Below are 7,733 nucleotides of genomic sequence, written 5' to 3' on the forward strand. Positions count from 1 at the left end.
AACATTCTGTAGAGAACAATCACCTGATAGAAGAAATTTTGGATTTTCATCACCTATCCCAATTTCTCTAGCCTATGACTAGTTTAGTTGTAAATCCCTGAAATATGAACACAGAATCATCTCCTGGTCCATCTCCCACAGTTCTTCAGAAGCTGCAAGTCGGGAAGCCAACAGTTTTATCTGCCCCAACTCCCTCCCTCACCACCTAACTCACTCAAATTCCTGGATCCACCCAATGCTCAGGCTGGTGTCCAGCAACAAGCCGTCTGCCCTTGCCACTGCCCACTCTCCACACTCCCGTGGGTAACCATCGCCGTCCCTTTCACAGCTAAATGGAAAGAGGTTTCATTTCCTTTTTATTCTCACTTGGCCTCTGTATTTCAATATGTTTCAGATAGAATATAGCCTCTGCTTTGTTTTTGCTTTTTAACTAAACAATCTCTCATGTGCAGAGGAAAAAACTAACGGACAAGAAAGTTGTTGCTTTGTCCAATGCCAAGAAGAGATCAGCAGAAGTCGATGTGAGAGCTGAGTGTCGGACCTTTACTCAGTCTCATCCTTCGGTTGGTAGCAAGACAGCTAGCTTGGACAGCTGCACACAAGCATTAATTAATAAATGTTAAGCAAATGCGTGCTGTTTCCTCCCCTGTAAATCAAGGGTGACACGGGTATCTTTTCTTTTCCAGCACTGTTGTCTTCAGGATTAAGCATTGGCATACTATCCAGGAGTCTGGATGTCTGTGTTTAGTTTTGCTGCTTTGGCTTGGTAAGTCTGGATAGTGATACACAACTCACACCCAATGACACAACATTCAGATATTTCATAAACTAAGGCAGGAAACAAAAAAAATAGCTTCGGAGAGGAAGTAGAGGGAAGGTAGTTGTCACATCGTAGATCAGAGCCATCGTGTTACACTTTGTAAGGTGCTTTTATAAGCCATAGCTCATTTGAAGCTTCCATTAACCTTATGAGAACAGTAAGATGGGTATTGTCATTTCCACTTTGTATTTGAAAAATGGGAAGCTCAAATAATTTAAGTGGGTTTTCCACTTAATAAGCTTAATAAGTTATGGAGCCAAACTAGAACCCAGGTCTTCGATTTCCAAATGAGAATTAGGCATTTTTGTGCTATCAGTAGGCAGTTCTGAGGCACTTAACCATTGTTGCTTCATATGCCTTTTTTTTTTTAATGGGCTTAGTCGATCATATTTAACAATCTTGAGGCAGGACCGTGTCGTATTTATATTAGATTCCTGATATCTAGGCACAGTTTCTGTCACAAGGTAAAAATCTCAAATTGAAAACAATTATCTTACTTTGGTGAAGAAAACTAACATTTTTTAAGACACAGCAGCTGCCTCTATTGACAAGTCCCCAGACTCTGGAGAAGGACATCGTGGTTGGTAAAATAGAGGGTCAGCAAAAAGAGGAAGGTCCGCAAGGAGATGGATGGACAGAGCAGCTGCCGAGTAGACTCGGGCACAGCCAGAGTTGTGAGGATGGTGCCCACTGGGCAGGGTCTCATCTGCTCTAAGTAGCCAGGGTCGCTGTGAGTCAAGCCAACAATACTGCACAGCAGCAATAACACCCAAGCAAGGTTGGAAAGTCTATTTCTCAATAATGGTCCCATTAACTTGAGCTGAATATGATTATTCAAAGGAAAATATTCAATTTAGGAAATGCTATTTTCCTTTTTAGTTTACTTTTTTAAAAACAGTTTTATTGTCACTTCATCCACTTATCATGCCATTCAATAGTTCAATCATATCAAGGAGAGTTGTAAAATCATTTACCACAGTCACTTTGAGAACATTTTCTTCCTCCTTGTTCTCATTGCTATTAGAGAAATAATTATTCTTCTTTTAATTGTGGTAAGAAGATACACATCAAAACATTTTCCAATTCAACAACTTCTACATTTATAATTCAGTGCCATCATTTATATTCTTCATGCTGTACAACCATTATTGATGTTTTTTGCAACATTATGCCACCATCATTAACATACACTCAATGCCTCCTGAGCAAAAACACTTCCTTCTTCACCGACATTAACCATTGGTCAACTTTGGTTTCTTTTTTTTTCCCCCAGTGTTTTTCTTGATATAGTATTCACATATCATACACTTCCATAGATAAGTTGCTTTTTACAACAAAGCCCACAAGGAAGAAGCACACCAGCCTGCGCATGATCATGAGATGTCAATGGGATCAGTATCAGGCATCTAAGACCCAGAACGAAACCATATCGAAGGCGAATGGCGGGGGGTGGTGGGGTGGTGGTGGGGGTGGCATGGAGTGGAGACCCAATGCCCGTCTGTAGACAACTGGACATCCCCTCACAGAGGGGTCACAGGGAAGAGATGAGCCAGTCAGGGTGCAGTATAGCACCAATGAAACACACAACTTTCCTCTAGCTCTTTGATGCTTCCTTCAACCCATGATCATGACCTCAATTCTACCTTACAAAGTGGATTAGACCAGAGCATGCACACTGCTACAGATAAGAGCCCGCAACACAGGGAGTCCAGGATAGATAGACCTTTTAGGGCCAATAATGAGAGTAGAGATACAAGGAAGATTAGGGGGGGTGCGGGGAGAAAATGGGTTTTGATCACAAGGATCAACCTAGAACCCCCTCCCAGGGGGATGAGTAATGGAAAAGCAGGTGGGGGGTGATGGAGGATGATATTAGATATGGAAATAGTAATCTATGACTTATCAATGGTTTGTGAGGGAGGGCAGGGAAGGGAGAGGGAAGAAATGGGGAGCTGATATCAGGGGCTCAAGTGGGAAGAGAATGCTTTGAAAATGATGATGGTGGAATACGTGAAAATGTGCTTGACACACTGGATGAATGTATGGATTGTGATAAGAGATGTAAGAACCACCAATAAAAGTATTTTTTTAAAGTTGCTTTTTAAAGAGTTGCATACACATCAACACGATCAGTTCTAGTGCTTCCTCCCCCTCCAACATCCATTGTTTGCTCCCCAATTCCCCTTACTCTCCCCATCCTTCAACCCCAATAACCCATTGCATCGGTTATTGTCTCTCTGCATCCACTGCTCTGTCCTGAGAGGCTATTTTAATTCAATAAAAATTCCTCTTCTGTTGTTCCTTTAACAAAATAATAATCCCTGGCTTGCTTAATGATGAAAAATAATATTTTCTCCTAAATTCTAAGTTTATAAACATTGGCTCCTATTGGAACAAATTCCCTGTTGCAATCCAGAGGCCAGTTTCAGCCAGAAGCTAGCTTTCATTTTTAGAAGCCAGGGGTTATTGAAATAAGAATCTTCGTCATCACTATAATTGAGGTTGCCCAGTAGTTGGCACCTAAGACTACCATATATATGCTATCTTCATGCTCTCTTTGCTTTATCGGGACATGCCTTAGTCTGACAAAGCATACTTCTAAATGAATGCTATTGAAGGATGTGCCCTAACACCACCCCTCATTGTTCACAAATAGGATCCAGTCACTTGAGTTTTCAATCTGTAAAATTATTGTTTTCTTAATCCACTTATTTTTAGAGCAGTTTTAAATGCACACAAAAATTGAGTACCCCTTTCTACCCCTACACACCGCTTCCCCAAACATTAGCATCTTGCACTCGTGAGGTACATTGTCACAATTGATGAACCAGTGATGAGCTATTATCGTGAAAGCTGAGTGAAGTTCACCGTGTGGCAGCAGGCAGTACTTGCTTCTGTTGTCCATGGGTCCCGATGCTCTCAGGTGGAATCAACTCACCGGTCCCTCACACCCACCGCACAGTTCACTTTATGGTCAACTCTGTTGGATGTTTTTATCAGTTTGGGCAAATGCGTAATGTCAGGTATCCATCATTCAACGTAGTCTCATACAGAATAGCTCCACTTTTCTTAAGATCTCCTTTGCTTCACATATTTCTCCTCCCCTCTGCCCCTGAGTCCCTGAGGTGGACTTGCTTCTGGATACACCTACGACAGACAAAAGGCACGTGATGAAGAGGTCTGACAAAACCCAGGATCCCTGATGAGGCCATTGCTGCTTGAGGAAGAAGGTACCCTGGTGATACGTGGTTTGGTGGCTCAACTCTCAGCAGCTAAGGAAAAGTCCGTCATTGGAACCTACCAGATGCTCTATGGGAGAAAGAGGTGGCAGTCTGCTTCCTTGAAGCTTTACGGCCTTGGAATCCCTCTGGGGGAGTTGTGCTCCATCCTATGGGGTTGCTATGAGTCGGAATTGGCAACAGTGGGAACCATGAAAGGCTTGGCAGTCAGGATGGTCAATCCATCACAATACGGAAGGCAACCTCTCAGGGCCATGTAAACGAGGTGAAGAGCTCTCTCCGGAGGTCACAGCAAGCATTCTCTAGCCCTGTGTGTTCTCTACCTAAGGTCATTTCACTTCTAATGATTCACCTTAGTCCTCAGGATTCTGGTAAGCAAATAAAATGTTAGGCAGACGGTACCAAATTAAACTGCTTGCCTTAAATACACAGAGGAAATCCTTTCTGGATGACCACATCTTGAGGTAAGAACAGTAAAACAGAGTCCAGAGCTCTGCGTGGCTTATTTATTGGGGAAATCCCTACTAGCTAACAGAGCAATTTAGGTAGCTGAAATATTTCCATTTAGTTCAATAATCTTCAAGAAGGGCACCTCAAAACAAATGTATCCCAAAATTTTAGCATATTTTGCACTTAGAAATTCAATGACTTCAAATAAAACAGCTGGATATTTTGGCCTCCTCCACTGGGCTGTTTATGAACTATATCCCCTGCCCTTTCCACAGATTTTGATATTATTTTTAAAACTGTGAACAAAAATTAGTGGCCGTCTGTCTATAGAGTTATCCTCTTTCCTCACAACAATGGTGGGTATTTTGAAAATGACTGATCTAGATGCAGCTCAATTTAAGGCAGAGATTTCTAGATGAGATGCTGATTCTGAACAGGAATCAAGTCTCTGAGTTTTCTATTCATAATACCATACCCTTCTCCTTGTAACAAGCATCAATTCTTATTGGTAAGGTATTCAATAGTAATTTATCACGGTGGCAAGTACATGCCATCGGAAAACTCGCAGACACAGACAATACCTGGAAAGTCACTGCCTACTATAATTGAATAGCCAATGCAAATTCTTCTCTCAAGTTGATTCAATCATGCATGCATTCTGCAAGTACTTATGAGGTGGCTACTCTGTGCTGGCCATTTTGCTAAGTACTGAAAGTAGAATTGTCAACAAGATACATGTGGTTCCTATCTTCATGGGATTTACAATCCAGTGGGAAGAAGGAGTACTGAGAAGTTAAAAAGAAATCCCAAAACTTTGAAACAAAAGTTATCATGAAGGGAACGTTATAGTGTACTTTTAGGACCACAAAAGAGGGGCAATTAACTGTGTGTGTGTGTGTGTGTGTGTGTGAAGTGTGTGGTGGTCACCAGAAGCTCCCAGGACTGAATCATGGTTGATATTTAAGGTACCAGCTTCTAGCTCACATAGATGGTCGAGTCATACGGGGTTGGAAAGAGAAAGGACCACCGTGTACCAATGCCTCAAGGTGAAAAGGAGCATACCATTCGTTCTGTGGTCCACTGATCAACTTTCCTCCATACTTTCCTTTTCTGTAAAAGAAAGCAGGTTCGGGGCCAAACATTTGGGCAAGGCTGTGTCTGGAGTTGCTGAAAGCTAGCGCACGTAGAAGCTGTTTTCCCCATCTATAATGATTAAGCTGTTTGGATGTGTCATTTATTGCCCTCCCACTCAAAATGTGACTAACTCGCCGACAGGGGGCAGAGATCCCTGAGCTTCCCAGAACCCAGCATCGTGCTCTGTCTACACAGGGAGCTTAAGAAATGCTCGTGCTGAACACACAGACAAATAGAAAAGGAAGGCCGGCTGCCAGGCTGGAACACCCAGAATTTTTGAGGGTGGAGCAATGTTTACCCAACATACTGGTTTCTCGCCAACATTAAGATTTTGACTTCCAAAGCTTTGTCTAAAAGACCCTCATTAAATAATCCTTTGGCAATCTCACTAGTCTCCATTTTTCTGATTTGGTTGATGAAGAGAGCCGAACTCAGAAGTTTCAAGCCCCTGAAAGTCTAGTTAAGTTCATTCCATTGGTTAAAGTCTAGTTAACCATTCCATCGGTTCCCACACCAGTCGCACCTTACACCCTGACTGAGCTAAGCAAAAGAGCAGGGCATAGCCAAGGCAACCCGTGTTACAGGTGAGACACTGCTAGGGACTGTTGGCAGGAAACAAATTAGAAGTATTTCCTGCCCTGAAGGCAGACGCAACACACAGTAGTTGCTCAGCAAATATTCATTGAAAAGCAGAATGAGCACAGTCTAGGGGGGAGGTCACATATCTAAACATAGCACCTATTATCCATTGCTACAGTTTTGTTTTCATAAGTGGGGCAGCCTCCTAGGCTATGAAAATGGTAGTATTCTATCAACTCGGTAAAGGGCTTCTGATGACACGAATGGTTACACTCTTGACTACAAGGTGACAGGTTGGCAAATCCCAGCTCCCAGGGTTCCTCAAAGCACAGGCCTGGCAATGTGCTTCTGAAACTTCACAAGCTTGAGGATCCCGGGAAGGAATCCCTCTGCATGTCTAAGGGTGCTCTGGAGTCAGGCAGTAGTTCTCACCCACCAGCTGATCTGAGAATCTGTTCCCAGAAAGCCTCAGAAACCCACAGGAGCAGCTCCTCACTGCCCTATGAGATCACTGTGAGTTGGAATCTACTCAATAGCAATGAATTTGAGATTTGAGATGAATAGGAATCTACTCTACAGCAACTAACAACAAAATTAATTCTAGGCAGGCTCTTCTGGGAACTGTATTCTGGACAATTGTATTAGTGTTTTCTAAAACCCGCAAACTCATACGCATATATAAACATTCTCATAAGAAGGTCTCTCCTCTCTGCCAGGGCCAGTCTCATATTTCAGGGAGTTGAGTTCTTTTCACCAACCCCAGCAGCATTGATCAGGAGCATTGTCTTTTGAATTCCCTATGTCATGAACAAGCAGGGCACTTTGTTTGGACTATTTCAACATGTTTTGTGGCCAGATCATCACTATGTTGTGGGGAATCTTTATCCATCCCAAGTGTGGTAGTTATATAATCATTTGTCAATTTGAGAGGATTTAGAGTGAAGGGGTAGAGTCTAGCCTGTCAATCAGGTCATAGCCAGTGAGGCCTTTGTGTGGACAAGGCCTTCTCCTGAGGATTATGGGAATTCCTGTATTCCTCCTTGGAGGCAAGAGACACACACACTCTATCTGCTCACTTCTTGGGAGACATTGCCGCTGACAAGACACATGGAACTACACTAGTGCGCTGAGCCGGAGGAGCCAGGTGAGGACCCCTGCCAGTGCTGAGATGCTTACAAAGCCACTGGATCCACAACACTTCCCTCCCACTGGCCTGTGATCTTCCTACATTCAGTGTCATTGTATGTGTTTCATGAGTGTGAAGAGGACTTTATAGATTGGTATCAGACATGTGGGCTAATATCAGACTTATGACTTGATCTGGACTGAGCTGGGATGTTTTCTTAATGTACAATTTCTCTTTATATAAAGCTCTTTCTTATATACATATGAGTGTCTCTGGTTTTGGTTCTCTAGTCTACCCAGACTAACACAAGTAATGTGGATCACTGAGTGTGTCCAGGACAATGAAGAGTGTCCTGAAATCCTTCCATGAAAGCTAATCTTCCCAA

The sequence above is a fragment of the Echinops telfairi genome, unplaced genomic scaffold, assembly GCF_000313985.2.
Source record: "Echinops telfairi isolate 266 unplaced genomic scaffold, ASM31398v2 ScPeMD7_443;HRSCAF=831, whole genome shotgun sequence".
Classification (NCBI taxonomy): domain Eukaryota; kingdom Metazoa; phylum Chordata; class Mammalia; order Afrosoricida; family Tenrecidae; genus Echinops; species Echinops telfairi.